The sequence below is a fragment of the Astyanax mexicanus genome, chromosome 4 (assembly GCF_023375975.1).
Source record: "Astyanax mexicanus isolate ESR-SI-001 chromosome 4, AstMex3_surface, whole genome shotgun sequence".
NCBI classification, from domain to species: domain Eukaryota; kingdom Metazoa; phylum Chordata; class Actinopteri; order Characiformes; family Acestrorhamphidae; genus Astyanax; species Astyanax mexicanus.
The window spans coordinates 42,666,481-42,681,606 of NC_064411.1; the positions used below are offsets into that span (position 1 = coordinate 42,666,481).

At 40.1% G+C, this 15,126-nt stretch overlaps 1 protein-coding gene and 1 long non-coding RNA gene across 2 annotated transcripts in view; one reads left to right on the forward strand and one right to left on the reverse strand.

The window, feature by feature from the left end:
• The window catches only part of LOC111194499 (uncharacterized), a 95,109-nt gene extending 80,006 nt beyond the window's left edge, over positions 1–15,103 (forward strand). The window contains exon 3 of the long non-coding RNA XR_002651104.2: positions 14,610–15,103. This is a non-coding gene — a long non-coding RNA (uncharacterized LOC111194499). The remainder of the gene's footprint in view (positions 1–14,609) is intronic.
• The window catches only part of schip1 (schwannomin interacting protein 1), a 492,362-nt gene that overhangs the window by 409,095 nt on the left and 68,141 nt on the right, over positions 1–15,126 (reverse strand). The gene's annotated exons all lie outside the window — the stretch shown is intronic.

A 15,126-nucleotide genomic window follows, 5' to 3' on the forward strand; every position in this document is an offset into this window, starting at 1 on the left:
ATTTTGATTTTTTTTGCTTTCTTCTTGGGTTTACCTGCTTTGAATTCAGCTGTTCTGCTTGAATTGGGTTCAACAACCCTCTGGGCTGGAGAGCTACTAGTCTGTAGCACTCCATCCCATTACACTTCATTTTCCAAAACATGAGCCCCTGCTCTACACCAATCTATCTGATGTTTTGTATTGAGCTTTGTTATGTATTTAGGCTTGGATGTAGGTGCCTGGTTTATACACCTGTGGCCATCAAATGGGTTGGAACCACTATATTAATTTATTTTTAATGTCGCCATTCCTTCAGTATCTGTACCCTCCTGTTTGTGACCATGCCTTTGGAATGTGTAAATTATATGGATTTGAACTGTTTTGTTCAAAAAGTGCATTCCCATACCATGGCAGATCCTGGCGTTTGGTCATTAAAACTGAATTTACAGTGTGAAAATGTTGCATTAATATGACCCTAAACTGATGATGGAAAAAACCTTAAACCTAAAAAGGTAATAGAAGTGTATGTAGTGAAAGTAATTTGAGACAGTTATGTGAGAGTGTGTTGCTGAGATATAGGTATGTGTATATATGTGTGTATCTCTTTCTTCATCTATATAAGAGCATGTCTTTGTTTCTGTCAGCTGCTGCTGAGCAGACAGGTCGCTGGCCAGCCATGAAAAAGCACAAAACTCATCTCTGGCTGCTCCAGACTGATAAGCTTCCCTCATTCTGCATGCATATGTGTGTATAAGTGTGTGTGTGTGTGTGTTTTCCTCACAGCCCAGGCCAAACCTAATCACACTTCAGGAGGGCACAGACACCACCACTGTGAAACAGCAGCACTCAGGAGTCTACACACACACACACCCATCCACACACACACACAAACATGGAGTATATAAACCAGTCCTTCACTCTACCTATACTGATTTTTGGGTTTTCATTGGCTATACATCATAATCAACAACAATATAAGAAAAAAAACCCTTAAAATAGATCACTCTGTGTGTAATACATCTATATAATATATGAGTTTCACATTTTGAACTGAATTACTGAAAGAAAGCAACCTTTTCAATGATATTCTAATATTTTGAGTCTATAGAATATAGTTTAAAAACTACCATAAACCTGGCCACTGCAGGAGCTAATCCCCGACCAATCAGGTTGTACATGTACAACTCTGACAACTCTGGAAGACGAAAATGAATCACAAACGTATTTGTTGATCTAATTGCTCATCAGAATCTCCTAATGTATTTATTTACCCACATCTTATCTTCCTGGAAATGGAGCTTTCTCCAATATGTATGTAAATTGACTTGCTTATTACTGAAGCAAACATGATCTCTATCAGTGTAATTCAGTGTAACAGCAGAAGTTGCTGTAATTGAAGAGCAGTTTAGGATGTCCTGGTGGACAGAAGCTGCAGTTGATATGCTCGGGTTATGATTTTAATGGCTTTTGGGTCAGTTATCTCAGTGCAGATTTAAGTGTGGGAACTAAAAAAAATAGGCAAGAAGCATTTCTTGGATTGAGTAAGTTTGGAAACACATCTGTGGATGACTCGAAAAGAAGAGCGTTAAGTGTCATACTGATAGAAATCTAAATCAATGGAACTAGAATGGTGTCCCATTACCTTTTTCCTGTCCCATGGAAGCTAAAGAATGCTGCATTGACCTGTGGGATTTGCATGTGGAGCCTTCTGCATTAAATATGGACGTGATTCGGATGTAAAACCATCAATCAATATAATTTACAACCAACCAGGGTTTACAGTTGCAAGAAAAAGTATGTGAACCCTTTTAGATTACTTGGATTTCTGCATAAATTGGTCATTAAATGTGTTCTGATCTTCATCTACAATAGACAAACACAGTCTGCTTAAACTAATACCACACAAAAAATATATGTTTGCATGGTTTTATTAAACACAACATGTTAAGGGTGGAAAAAGTATGTGAAGCTTTGGATTTAATAACTGGTTGATCCTCCTTTGGCAACAATAACCTCAACCAAACCAAGCGTTCCTGTAGCTGCAGATCAGACCAGCACAACAGTCAGGAGGAATTTTGGACCATTCCTCTTCTTCACTAAACTGTTTCAGTTCAGCTATAATATTCTTGGGATATCTGGTGTGAATCGCTCTCCTGAGGTCTTGAAGCCACAGCATCTCAATTGGGTTCAGGAGGTCAGGACTCTCCAGAAGGCGTATTTTCTTCTGTTGAAGCCATTCGGTTGTTGATTTACTTATGTTTACTATGTTTTGGGTCGTTGTCCTGTTGCATCATCCATCCTCTGTTGAGCTTCAGTTGGCGGCTAGATATAGAGTAGAGCACAGGCTACCATATGCATACATAGAAAGATGTTGATTAGCATATCACTTGAATAATCAGTGAGATTAGGATCAGGTGCATCCCTTAGGGAAGTCAGAAATCACAGTTATCACCTCTCTCTCTCTCTCTTTCTCTCTCTCTCTCTTTTTTAAACACACCCCACTCTCCCTCGCTCGCTCGCTCACTCGCTCCCTTTTGTGCTCTGCAGTCCATTTCAACTCAATCATGTTCTGAAATGTATCTGTAAGAGTAGCGCTATATCTGTAAGAGCGAGAGCGTGCCGGCTCTTTCGCGTCTATTGGCTGGAGAAATGAGCTTTTTGTGATCGGCCACGTCGCGCTGAATTGAACACATACTGCCGTCACATTGTGTGTGTGACCATTGTCCTCCAATCCACAAGCGGGGCGTAATAGCTCGGCCGAACAAGGAGAGGATTTGTAGCGTGGCCTGCTCTCTCTCTCTCTCTCTCTCTCGCTCTCGCTCGCGTGCGCTCGCTCTCGCGCACTCGCACGCAATTACTGCTAATAAATTGTTTCTCAATGGGTCATAAATTGCACGTAAAATGTTTTTGAATGGCCGCTACAGCTGCGGATATGATGTTAATAGAGGACTCGTAAACCTGGCAGTAAATAAAAGCCAAAGCCTTTATGAGGAGGAGCTCTTAATGTGTGGAGCGCTAAGTAGGAGGGCTTGGTAAGGTGGGGTGAATCCTTTACTGTTTGAGGGTCTAATTCTGAAAAAAAAAATGCAGTTAAAACCTGAATAAGCAGTAAATGTAATGATATATTGTTTTATTTCAACACTAATGGTTCAAGATTCCTAAAGGAAGACCTCAGCATACAGTCGATTATCAGGGACAGTGACTTTCACTGGGTTTTTGTGAGCTTAGTAAAAGAACCTATGAACTTGTTGACCTGAGGCAAACATATTGTACATCAGAAGCCTTTGGGATTGATGTTTAGTTCCATCACTTAACGCTGAGGCTTCTGATACATCCTGAAAAATGCTGTTAAATCTTTATAAGCAGGACATCATCTGAGGACATCATCTCAATGCTGATGGATAAAGCTTCCTAAAGGAACACCTCAGCATACAGTCAATTATCATGGCCAGCGATTTTTAAGGGATTTTAATGAACTTGTTAAAAGAACTTATAAACTTGTTGACCTGAGGCAATCATAAGCAGGACATCATCTGAGGACATCATCTCAATGCTGATGGCTCAAGCTTGCTAATGGAACACCTCAGCATACAGTTGATTACCTGTGCCTGTGACTTTCAGTGGGATTCTGTAAGCTTAGTAAAAGACCCTACAAACATGTTGACCTGAGGCAAACATATTGTACGATAAAAGCCTGAGGCTTCTTATACATCCTTTACTGTATGAGGGCCTAATTCTGAAAAATGCTGCTAAATCTTTATAAGCAGGACATCATCTGAGAACAACATCTCAATGCTAATGGGCAGTGATTTTCAATGGATTTTAATAAACTTGTTAAAAGAACTTATAAACTTGTTGACCTGAGTCAAACTCACTGTCCAACCATAAGCAGGACATCATCTGAGGACATCATCTCAATGCTGATGGCTCAAGCCTCCTAAGGGAACACCTCAGCGTGCAGTCGATTACCATGGCCAGTGATTTTGAATGGATTTTAATGAACTTGTTTAAGAACTTATTGACCTGAAGCAATCATAATATGTAACCATAACCAGGACATCATCTGAGGACATCATCTCAATGCTGATGGCTCAAGCGTCCTATAGAAACACAGCATAGCATACAGTTGATCATGATTGTGACCTGCGACATCTGTCTAAAATTGTCCCTGCAAAAAGTCATGCATCCCTTATCCACATTCATATTCGCAGGGCAGTGCAGCATTCTGTAGCTTCCATGGGTTGTGGCAAAAGTCATGGGACTGGAACTGTTTTGCTTTAGTGTTTCTATTAGTTTCCTAGTACATTCTTTGCACATGGAAATCAATGATATAAATACATATTCAGCAGCCATAAATGAGGTTGAAAAACAGTGGGTTGAATATTCCTCTAACAGTTTATGAAAAAGAGCTCTTGATAATTATATTCACTTCCACTCTACAGGCCTCCAAACCCTTGGCAGCTCTGACATTCAGAATTGGCTGAACATGTTGTTTAAATACGGTATGAATGTTATTTCAATGTTAAGATCTCATTATTTTGCCAAGTTCACACATCCCCTGAGGGCAGAACCGTTGGAGGACACAATAGTTACATCAATTGAGGTTCGGCATTTGAGTCAATTATCCTCAGCAGTCGATGGATATTGTGCTAAAACTTGAACACAGCTAATGGGACGGTAAGTATGTGGGCAGTGAGTGAAAAAGCCAGAGACGATGACTACAGTATATCAAGTAAGTATATTGACTACCTCCCAACATGACTTACATTTGTCCTTGTCTGACTACTACTTAACTCGGACTACTAAACACAGTACATTAATAAGACCTCCAGTTTCTGACCTTGTTCCTGTCTTTGCCTGCCAGATACTGTATGCTATAGACAGTAATTTACTGCACTGCTTTTCTCTTGAGGATAGGATCAGTGTGGCTTTAAATAATGAGACATTTACCCAAACCTATGTCAATCTGATGCTCACAACCAAGAGATCATTTCTAAATCATTGCACTGTTTTAACCATAGGTGTCAAAATGTGTTTCTTCCAGGTCACAACTCTAAAGATTATTCCTTCTTAAGTTTTACTGAGTTCCACTAGTAATGAAGACATTACTAATTGGTTGAAAAGTTGAGTCAGGTTTGTTTAATCAGGCACAAAGTTAAGCCTGAAAGAATCCAGTTTGAATCTAGACCCAATTCTGGCCCAAATGTTTGGTTTACACACAGACCGAATACTGCATGTTCCACCTCTCCGGTTGCTAAATATAATATGGGAATCGGCCATCAATCGACCCAAGCAACATGCTCCACCACCTCAGTTTTAAGCCCAGTGTAATACAACAATCAGCCAAAGTTGCTTGTGCCAACACCTCAGTTGCCAAGTATAATCTAGGAATCAGCCCAATCTCCTTTTACCATCACCCCAGTTGCAGAGTATAATATAACAGTTGGCCCAAGCTTCTTTTACCATCACCCCAGTTGCAGAGTATACTATGGTAGTTGGCCCAAGCTTCTTTTAACAGCATCCCGGTTGCAGAGAATAATATGGCAATTGGCTCAAGCTTCTTTTACCTGCACCCCTGTTGTAGAGTCTAGTATACTAATTAGCTGATGAGTTGAGTCAGGTATGTTTAATGAAGCACAATGTTAAGCCTAAAAGAATCCAGTTTCATTTGGGCCCTTTCTGGGCCCGACCGCAATTTGAATCCAGACCCAATTCTGGCCCACATGCCAACTCTCCGGTTGCTAAGAATAATATGGGAATCGGCCCAAGCCGCCAAGATGCCAACACCCTGGTTGGCAAGTATAATACTGTACAACAGTTGACCCAAGCAACATGTGCCACCACCTCAGTTTTAACCCTAGTATAATACAACAATCAGCCCGAGTTGCTTGTGCCAACACCACTTCCGAAATATTGGGATACTATGTAAAATGAAAATAAATGTAAATTAAAAACCCAGAATGCAACAGTTCCCATAGACCCGTGTTTTAGTCGCAACAGAGCATAGTTCACACATTAGATGAAAATCTTCCCTTTAAAAAAAGCATTAATTCATTGATAACTTAGATGGCAGCAACGTATCTAAAAAAAAAAAAAAATAGGACAGGAGCAACAAATGGCTGGAAAAGTAGGTGGTAATAAACTAAAAAACAGCTGTAGTAGGAGCTATCTGTAACTAATTTACACGACTGGTTATAAAAACAGCATTTTAGAAAGGTAGACATTTTAAAAAGGATAAAATAAAGTTTGAAACAATTTGTTCCTCAACACAAAATTCCCAAGACTTTGCATAATATAATAACAATATATAAAGAATCTGGAGAAATCCCTGTGTGCACAGACAAGGCCAACAGTCAATATTGGATGCTGGTGATCTTCGGACCCTCACGGGACACTACATTAAAAACAGGCTGTATTGATTTTGTACTTAAAATCACTGCATGGGCTCAGGTACACTTCTACAAATCCCTGTCTGTGAAATCTGTATCACGCAAAGACAAAGCCAGATGTTAACACAACCCCGACATGCTGTCATCTTCTCAGGGACTAAAACATTTCAGTGGATGACTCTTTAACCAACCTATTTTTTTTAGATTCTGTGCAAAACTGTTTTTGCTTCAGTTCTGGACTGGAACAAAAGAGCCCTGTGCTGTGGCTTTACCTTATATTGAACAGTGCACCAGTTTTCCATTCATTGTTTTATTCCAAAACTATGAAAACAATTTAACGCTTAATGACAGACTGGGTTTCCTTCAAATCTTAAAACGTGGAGCGAGCGGAAAGCAATCAACTCCAAAGAGAACGTACCTTTCTAAAAACCCACCCGTTCCTGCGTTCGGAATGACTGACAGGTTAAACTGTGGCTCGGCAACAATGTGAAAGTTCTGCTTCTGTAGTCTCGGCTCGGCAGCCAATCACCCGAGGCTCCCTGAAGGACTCTCGCCGCACGACCACTGCTCAAACTAGCGGAGCGAAAATGCTAATTAAACCGCGGCTGCCGCTCGTAGCCGTGAGACTTAGGATTGATGCTGGGGGGACGGGGACCTGCGAGCTACGGAGAAACACGGGTACCCCCTCCACCACCCCCACCCGTTCAAACGCAATGCAGAAATGCCACCCCACAGCAATCATTAGCCTAGCCTGTAATTAGTTTGGGAAACTGATGTGTTATTAACAAGTAAACAATGGATGAAAACAAAGGGTGTAGAAAAGGAGGTAGAGAGGACGTGAGCGAGAGAGAGAGAGAGAGAGAGAGAGAGAGCTTAACAGAACAGGAGTATTTAGTAAAGAAAACGAAATGTTCCAAGAAAGGCGCCTAGATGGATGGGCGTGAGGAACGCTAACTCATTGCATCAAATCGATGTCCTGCTGATATTTACAGCTTTAATAACAGGCGCTAAGCAAATACGAACAGACTAACAGCCTGAGGACACAATGTCTGTGTCAGCAAATATCTAACTGCCCCCAGTCCAGCACTGCCTTCCTTCCTTCAACATGAGCTGCTTTAAATATGTGGCATTGCAACGTTGCTACCATTTAAAGGAGAACTTTTGCACAATCTTCTCAATTTCAATCTGTATCCTGTGGTCAGTAACCATAGACAGTCATTTAGAAGCATTTTACTGTTCTGCTACATCCATCGTCACTAATAGTACAGCTTAGATTGGGCCCAAATAATCCAGACTGACCTGGCCCGAGCCCCACCCGTCTCAGCCCGCCCCATAAATTGTTTTTGTGAGTCCCAACCCGATTTAAACAAGACATTTTATTTAATACGTAGGTGTTAAAACTGAGCTTTTTTTTTTTAATTGGACTGTTTGAATGAACAAAATCTGTTCAGGATGATGTTTATTAACATTGCAACACTGAAGAAGCATAGACCTGTTATTTAAGAAAAATGTTTATTAAGAACCGATCTCCCCATCTACTCTCATAATTAACAATGTTTAAGAATATAAAACACTTTCTGAACAAACGATTTTTTTATTTTACTTTAAGCATATAGCCTTAGTGCAAAACACATAAAACAGCAATAAGGCTACGTGCAGACAAATGGAGGAGCTGACGAGTGCGCAGTGCTCACTGCACAGTTCCAGAGCTGCGTGATTATAGCATTCTAACCTGTGCAACATGTTTCTGAACACAGGTTGACTTGGTACTTTGCTATATTGTGATTATTATTGTGATCAGCCATAGCTTTATATAAAATAAAATTAGCATTAAAAAAAAGGGGCCGGCCTAAAGAAAGTGGTAAGAAATCATGGTTCGAGCCTCGGGTCGGGTTGAGGCAGAGAATCTAAGCTCTAAAAAATGTCACCCAGTTACTGCCAGAAGGAATCAAATGACAGGAATGAAACTTGGTGGGTAGCTGTGCCAGACTGTTACCAACTGACCTTTGGTCTTCATTACAGGTATTTGTTACATTTTGACACCCCAACATTACAAAGTTAATAGGGTTGTCCAAACCTTTCTAAATGCACAGTCTGGTGCACTTTTTCAGTAGGACAATACTTGTCTACATACTCGAGAGCTTCCCAAGAAAATACAGATGCTATGCAATGATCATGTCTTTATACTTATAACAGCTCAACGTTGACGTTAACATTGCAACCAGTGGTTCTAACTTTTCACAAGGCATACTCTGGTGCGCTATTCCAACAGGACAATGCTTATCCACATACTGCTGCAGTCTTAAGAGAGTATATTGCTATTTTAGTGATCTACATCATCTGAGCCATAAACCGTGCACCGTGCAGCTTCATTTAGGGTGTGTTATTGTGTCTTTGCTACCGTAACAGCAGGAAAAGTACACCTTGTGCGACTCAAAACACACAGAAACCATGCACTACTTCTCTTAATTAATCATGGGTGTGTTGTGGGTGTAACACGAATAAACCACTAAGAGTGTCACTTGTCATTCCCTTTAAGAGTCAGGTGTGCTCTGACTTTGACGGATTGCTATTTTAAGAGCGCAGCACTTCAAGATGCACAAGCAGCTCCTGTGTGAGAGTATTCCAGCTGTATGGGATGGATTATTGCAGGTCACCATTAGAAACCTCTACAAATTCAGGCCAAGACATCCGGCATGTTGCGTTACTCAATACTTCTGTATGCGTATTTCCTTCTGGGTGCAACTATTTTTGCAACTATGTCTTCAACACACTCATATTGGAAGCAAATCAGCAGTGGCTTCACCACTGGTCCACTAACTCTAACTTTTTGAGCCAGTGGGCTTTGCTATTAATTAGTAAGCAAGGCATCAACATTACTGTTAATGATAATCAACAATATTCTACACACTCCACACATATAGAACAAGCTGAGAATGTGTAATGATCTTTAAATCATCTCCCAATGCTAATGGCTTATTAACTGCACCAGCATCCCACTTTGGCTGGATTCCAACCAGAGCCCTGCTTCATAAAGCATGCTAATATATTCATAAGCCCTTATAGACTTATAGGCCATAGATGATTGGTTGGATACGTAGTGTAAATTAGTTCTAATTCGAAGCTAGAAAAAGCATTTTATATGATAATGAAGTTCTATAAATACAGTATCTACTATCATTATTTCTGTAGGTCAGATAAATAATTACTCCTGTAATTATAGGCTTTTTGAGTTTCTAAAAGGGTCTGTCAATTAGTTAGAAATATTACAACTTGTAATGAGATTCCAAACAGATTCCAAATTTGATGGTCATTGGTTTACCATTAACTAGTTAACCACCATTAAATCAGCTACAAAAAAGGGGAAAAAAGAAAAAGGTTAGCTTTCATTTTGTATTTTGTATTTTGTAACCAGATTATGTATATACAGTTGCAAGAAAAAGTATGTGAATCCTTTGGGATTACTTGAATTTCTGCATAAATTGATCATTAAATGTGTTCTGATCTTCATCTAAGTCACAACAATAGACAAACACAGTCTGCTTAAACTAATACCACACAAAAATTATATATGTTTGCATGGTTTTATTAAACACAACATATTAACATTAACAGTGAGGGGTGGAAAAAGTATGTGAATCTTTGAATTTAATAACTGGTTGACCCTCCTTTGGTGTGAATCGCCCTCTTGCAGTCTTGAGGCCACAGCATCTCAATTGGGTTGAGGTCAGGACTCTCCAGAAAGCGTATTTTCTTCTGTTGAAGCCGTTTGGTTGTTGATTTACCTCTATGTTTTGGTTCGTTGTCCTGTTGCACCATCCATCCTCTGTTGAGCTTCAGTTGGTGGACAGTTGGTCTTTAGTGTTTAGTTTAGTTTTGTCAACAAAAATGTTAGCATGTGCCAGAGATCTCTGTAAGTCTTTAGCTGACACTCCAGGTGAGGATTCTTCCTCACCTCATTGATCATTCTGTGCTGTGCTCTTGCATTTATTTTGTCCCTGAACACAAGTGCAAAAAAAAAAGTACAATTGTGCCCCTTTGAGCAATATGGAATTCATTAGAAGTGCTGCTTCAACACGAAGACATGACAAAGTGAAAACAAAAACATTTACTGTGTTTACTGTTCATTTAAATGTCTGAACAAAATCAAAACTGTAACGTGCTGAACTCTTCTGCTACCACTAGGTGACAGTATAATGGCCTCATTGGAGGACACCAGGCTCTCGTAGAGCGAAATTTAGTGTCTAAACAACCCAAAATGTGATGTCCACACATGTGGACGCCAGGTCCTAGGAGGATATAGTGAGTCACCTGATTGAACGTTAAAATACTAGTTGGAAAAGCAATACCATTCATTCCAGAGAACACAGTTCCAATGCTTCACAGTTATATATACCCAACTAGCCCACACTTAACTGTCATTAGCTTTGCTTCCAATAGGTTTACGTTGATCTTCTCTAAAGAGACTGTCCTATTCTTTTGGCAGTAATGCATTTATTAAAAGTAGGGTCCACAAATATTTGCATATATAAGGTACCCATATCTCAGGCCAGAGAGTTAACGGACTTGGAGAGATACCAGGAGAGCGGAGTGAGAGAGAGAGAAGCACACAGCCAGACCTAATTAAACGCTCATCAGACATGAACAGCCTGCACAAGCGCTCACAGATAAGGCAGTGCTGTCTCAATTACAAAAAACACACACACACACACACGCACACACACACACACTTACTTGCCTGAACTAAAGAGCAAAGTCGCAGACAGCTTGTGTCTGGACGCAGCTGCCCGTTGGTTGGCGCAGATGTGTACTGAGTGTAAGTGTGTGTGTGTTTGTGTGTGTTTGTGTGTGTGTGTGTGTGTGTGAAGGGCACACTCTAGGCTGGCAGACTATTAAGGTGAAGACCCCGAACAGCTGGCTCTCTAAACCACAACCTAAGCCAAAAAGGGCCAGACCTGAGCCAATAAGAGAAAGACAGCAAGGACAGTGTGTGTACATGAGTGTGTGTGTGTGTGTGTGGTGCAGAGAGATGAAAGCTTATTGATAAAAGGCTTGGAAAGAGGCATATCTGAATTTCGATCGGCTCAGACAGAGCCACAAAGTAAGAGATGGAGCGGTCGAGAGAGATAGAGCGAGAGACACAGAGAGAGAGAGAGAGAGAGAGAGAGCTCTTATCTTTCAGTCCTTTCGGATGCTTTACTATCTCTTCACCAGCCCACTCCACTCCTCTTCAACCTTTCCCAGCCTCCCTTGTTGTTCCTCCTTCAAAACAACCTCCAACAGAACCCAAAACTAAGCTGTGAGACGGGCTGATTTCAAAACCCCAAAACTGTTACATCACAGTCTTGACTTGCGTAATGCCCCTTCAGTTGAGAATGCTCTTAAAATAAGGCTAGCACCAAGTCAAAACTAGTAAAACACAGTGTATAAATCACGCAGTCTTGACTTATATGTCTTATATGTACACACTTAAAAACTGCATAAACGCCCACTAAAAAAAAGCCTACCACAGCTAAACACAAGGCTATTACGGAAGAATATGGAAGTAATGCGCAAAAGGCTAAAATCTAATGCTGGCTGAGTATCCTCAAGTGCAGTAGCAAAGACCATCAAATACATTATAAAACTGCTTATCTTGATTTATTTATAGTTTATGAAAAGGTGTGTGTGTGTGTGTGTGTATGTGTGAGTGAGAGAGAGAGAATAGGTGTAAAGGCAACATGTGTGTGTAAATAATTAATCTCGCACAGCTCTCCTGACATTCAGCAAGTGCACGTCATAACCAGCATGCTATAGAACCGAAGACAGAAGACAGAATAAGAGAATAAGACAGAAAGAAAACACAAAGCATAAAAAAGGAAGAAACAGAGAAAAAAAAGTGTAAGAAAAAGGGACTGAATTAAAACTAGTAGGTAAATAGAAATACACTGTGCTGAGCACAGGTGATATATAGATATGGATAGATATAAAAAAGAAATAGAAAGTGAGAAATTGTAAAAAAAAAAAAAAAAGGGGGGGGGAAGGAGAGAGAGCTGGGAAAGAGAAAAAGTAGAAAGAAAGAAAAAAGAATGAAAAGAAAAAAATGGAAAGAAATAATATAAAGAAACTGAAATAGAAAGAAAGAAATGACATAAGAATGGAAAGGAAGAAAGAAACGACATAAAATAATGGAAAGGAAGAAAGAAAGAAAAAAGAAATGACATAAAATAAAGAGGGAAACAGAATAGTAGCCCAAGCTATAATGAAAGAAATGAGAAACTATAAAAAAAATGGAAGAAGATAAAAGAAAAGAAATGAGAGAAGGGAAAAAGAATGGGGAAGAAAGAAATCTGTGAAAGGTAGAGAGAGAGGTAGAGGTGGCATATAGAAAAAGAGAGGTAAAGTTAAAGGTAAAGGAAAGCAGTATCAGTATCGGTGTGCTGTAGTGTATTAGAGCAGACAGTGAGGTGTGATCAGTAGTGAAAGTCTCAGTGTGTTCTCTGCAGAACACCGTGTGCCTCGTGTTCCACGACTCCTTTCATTTCAAGCCGGCCGGATTTTTCCCGTCGTGGCAGAAACGCGAGTCCGTATTACACTTCCGTATTCATGAAATTCATCCTGCGCTGAAATCCAAACAGCAGTGTCCTTTCCGCTCTCACTGCTTCTATTTCACAGCTGGGAGCTCGCGCGAGACAGCAGCAGCAGCAGCAGCAGAACAGCGCAATCGCTTTAATACTTCACCATTTACAACACTCGTCTCAAACAGAAGCCCCCCGGATCAGCCCGCTGTGTCTATCAGCTTCATATACTGAAGAAATGCTTTTCTAGTGCATCTGGGGGACCATTCTGCAGCCTGCTGGGTAAATTCCATAGACAAGCAGGTAAAACTAAAGAGATCATGACGTTTTTTTCCCAGGAGAGTTTTAAGGTACTATACTATAAAACTGATTAGACGGGTAATAAACATTCATACACTCATTGAATTATAAGGCGTGCGATCAATAAGCGTCTATTTTCTGGTCTATTTTTATACATAAGGTGCATTATGTGACACTAGGAACAGGGGTGTCGCCATGTTTTCCTTCTAATTCAGCAGATCTCACCGCTGAATGGCGAGACCTGTAAAGCTAAGCTAAGTAAAAAAATATATATATTCTTTAAAAAAACATTGGATGTTAATCTACACAGATTTCTCTTCTGAAAACTGTTTATTTGAATGAGTAAAGTGCTTGCATTTTTTTTCTTTTTACAGTAAGCTTAGATTTCCAGATTTCCACTAAGGCTGGGTGCAGCAGCTTTAGCATTAGCAGCTAAGCGCTAACGCTAGCCGCTAATTCTGCTCGACAGTGCTACACTGAGGAAACATGAGTTATATTTATCAGAATATCAAACAAACTTTAAGATCAAACAAATATAACCTGAGTGAATATAAAAAGCACTTTTTAAATTAATATTTAATTTATTTATAGCATATTTAAGAATTCACTTAAATAGAACCTGTCTGACAACAGGAAGCGGGTAAAAGTTCTCAAAAAGCATCACATTATGCTTCAATCTGAAGAAATTCAAAAACAGATGAAAACACAAAGTTATTGATCATCTTTTGTTCTGGAAAAGATGACAAAATCATTTCTAAGGCTTTGGGACTCCAGCAGACCACAGTGAGAGCTATTATTTACAAATGAAGAAAACATGGAACACTGGTGAATCTTTCCAGGAGTGGCCGGCTGACCGAAATTATTCTGAAAGGGCATGGACAACTCATCCAGGAGGTGACAGAAGAACCCAAACCAAGCAGCACCATAGAAGCCACATAGCAAGATGATAGCAAGAAAACAGGGATAGCATAACAAATGCATAGCAACAGCATAGCAACCACAAAAGTTATAGCAACATTATAGGTCCATCTAACAAACTCCAAGGTCTATCCCTAGTGGCCACATAGCAACAGTCTTGTAAAGCCACCTGTACATCAATATATATCAAAAAGTGAAGAATCTAATATTTTAGAGGGGGTTGCTTATAAAGTGGTTTTTAATTTAAAGTTCGTCATTCGTTTAAACTTAGATGAGACCGACTAAATGCTAATTTATCCATAGTAGATACTAAGCTTTATTTCAACTTGTATCTGAAAAATAAAAACAAATCAACAATTACAAATATATATTGTTATAACTGCACTGATACCCATTACATCATACAGCATAAAGAAACTGTTTTATCTCTTTTGTTTTTCAGTCTCTGTCTCTCCTTCCATCCTAGGCTCTTAAATCCCCCTCCTCCTCGCCTCTAACCCTCAAAACCCCTGAATGCTCCTTTTAAATCCCTCACTTCTGGCTCCGGCTCGCTATTAGTCCAACCTTCTCTGCTGTCTGCGGGGCCTGGCTGGATCTATGGCAGCCTACAGAGAGAGTGACATCGAGCGGCTGTGGATTTGTGGAAGGAACAGAGAACGGCAGAGCCGCCGTGTACACCCACTTCAGCACAGCTTCAGCTGAGCCGGGCATCAGAAGATGTCTCCTTTTATGTCGGAATGTAGACTGTTGCTGCCATTTTTTGCCATTTCTTTAAATAGGGGTGCACGGTATGGACGATATAAAAAAATGTGATGTGAAATGGTACTGTTGGATATCCTGTTATCGATGGATGTGAAACAAGGTTGGGTTGGCACTTGGCTTGGCTACACTCGTTCACTACTGTTTTTCCAGGCTAAGAAGAAGTTTGGTGATTGTGTTCACTGTGGAGCTGTGTTCACATTACCAGGCTAAAGTTACTCAAA